The sequence below is a fragment of the Pinus tabuliformis genome, chromosome 7 (assembly GCF_031772625.1).
Source record: "Pinus tabuliformis cultivar Carrire ecotype Pingquan chromosome 7, CPIR1, whole genome shotgun sequence".
Lineage (NCBI taxonomy): Eukaryota > Viridiplantae > Streptophyta > Pinopsida > Pinales > Pinaceae > Pinus > Pinus tabuliformis.
The window spans coordinates 669,523,424-669,525,772 of NC_142293.1; the positions used below are offsets into that span (position 1 = coordinate 669,523,424).

A 2,349-nucleotide genomic window follows, 5' to 3' on the forward strand; every position below is an offset into this window, starting at 1 on the left:
TAAGCAAGGATTTCCTTGGTTCATTGTTGGAGGCTATCAATGTTAGGTTTTGGAACCTGGAGAGGAATGTAGTTGGAGGCTAATTTGTGGATGGGTGAGTGAGATGTGCAAGAGGAGCTCACATACCTAGTTTATGGGGATGGAAACATGGACATGGTATCCAGATTCAGGCACCCAGATAAGTCTGCAAAATCTTTATCTCAATTTCTATAGTGTGATTTTAGATTATATTTGGGGGAGGTGTTTAATAGTTATGTTGGTCTCTAGGCTTTACAATTACCTAGTAAGGGTATGCTAGGCTTACGAGCATGTCAGAGCTATTGTAATGGTGTTTGTGGGTTAGTTTTCTCTGTTTGGAACTCGAGGTTAGAAACATTGGAGTGGGAGGTTGGCTTGGGTCCTTAAGGTCTTCTCTCCAAGAACATTGTAAGAGGGGGCCATGTTACCTAGTGTAGTGTTCTCATGTTTTTTATCTTGGTGCATATTTGCATAAGTTTTTTTATTGGGAGAGGGTTTACATAGAACTGGGTGTACAGATGGGGTCTTCTCCTCTAGTCATGGAAAATTAGGGTCAGTGAGGTGTGTTAAGGGTATTGTGAATCCCAAATTTGTTTTGGGAGTTGAGATATTGGGGTTGGTTGAAAAATTGTTAAAGGGGAGTTACTAAAGTCTTCTAGTGATAGTCATGTAGTAAGGTTTGGAGACAATCCTTGTTGGAGATTGCCTCCAACAAAAGAGGTATGGATCTCGCAGCCCTGGAAGTCTATAGTTGGGTGCTGAGGGTTGGTGGATTTTTTGGTTTGTGGTGCATCAAAGGTGGCTTGGCACTAGGAATAGTGGACTAGAGGGTCGGTGCATATGTTTAGAAAGAGGGGTAGAGCGAGGAGAGGGATAGGACCATGATAACATGGGGCAAAAAATAAAAGTGAAGTCACGACAGTGGAGGGAGAAGGTGTCTAGGATGTAGAGCTTGATGAGGTGGTGACCCAAAAACTTGATCAACCGTCTCATCGTGTATTTCGTTGTACCTCCTTCAACACCTTGGAAGCTCAATTGTGGCAAGTCACAACGCTCCTAGAATAGCCAGGTCAAAATAAGCACGATGATTGCAATGAAATGATAAATTTCATGAATGACTTATAGCGCAATCAATGGAACATGAAGTATTCCTAGTGTCACTATGTTGAGGTGAAAGACGACTAGCTTAGTGTATGGAACAGCTAGAGGAGTTCCTAACACATGTCAAAATGCATGGTCATGGGGAACTTGGGCTTCCATATCCTCTGGGTAATGGTCCATATCATCCTTCTGTTCATTGATGTTTGTGGGTTGAGTTTTAATCTTAAGAGTCTTTTCGGCATATTGTTCTTTACAGTTTTCAATTTCAAGAAGCTCTTGACATGTTGTAAACAGCTTTTGTATTGTTCTTTTGAAAAAAAAAATTGATAGGCCAAATAAACACTAAATTTTAATCAAACATATTGTAATCTCTTTTGAAAAATTAATAAAATCATTTGATCAACCAAAAAAACATTCCATGTGAAAATTAAAATTAAATTTGAAATTAAAATTAAATTTATAGCCATATCAGTGATATTATTGTTTACTATTAAAAACTATCTTTTAACCTATTTAAATCCAATTTAAACTAAATTAAATTTATTTATTAAATGTTATTAATAAACAAATATATCAAAAAATAAATATTTTCAAATCCCTGGATTACTTATCTTTAAATATGTGGATTTTCAAAGATATAATTCCATTATTATTATAATAAAGTAAAATAAAAATCCAAATTTAAAACTCAATCTATTCTCTTCTTGGAGGAAGTTTAAATCCACCATTTAATATTCTGAACTTCCAAAATCTATTGGAATTTAGATGCTTATAATTTTAATTATGTGAATTTAAATCTAAATAAATAAAAGGTTTTTAAATCTTTTTGGAGACATGCGATAAAATTGATAAAATTGAAACGATACGGTGAATTAGCATAGCTCCTGCGCAACGCACAAATCGAGAAATGGTGCAATTTTTTTTGTTCTCTGTTATATCTTCTTTTCAAATAAAAAGCTTTTGTGAAAAGTAATAGACATCGTTCCCACCGATCAGTGTTGGGCGAGTATTTTATTATAGTGGCTCGAATGCTTATACAGGTCTGCAAAGATGCAGAAAGCACTGCAGATTGAGATGGATTAAGTACTTACGACCTGGCCTTAAACACCCTAAAATTTCACGCTCATAAGAAAATTTGATCATACACTTACAGTCCATTATGGGTAAAAGGTTTCTTTCTTTCACCTTTTACACACCCTTTATCTCATCCATTTCCTAATTCTTTGTATA

At 35.5% G+C, this 2,349-nt stretch overlaps 1 non-coding gene across 1 annotated transcript; it reads left to right on the plus strand.

The window, feature by feature from the left end:
- Positions 1-1,942: 1,942 nt before the first annotated feature.
- LOC149249234 (U6 spliceosomal RNA) lies at positions 1,943-2,041 on the plus strand. The gene has a single exon (XR_016267736.1). It is a non-coding gene; the product is annotated as a U6 spliceosomal RNA (small nuclear RNA).
- The last annotated feature ends 308 nt before the right edge of the window (positions 2,042-2,349 follow it).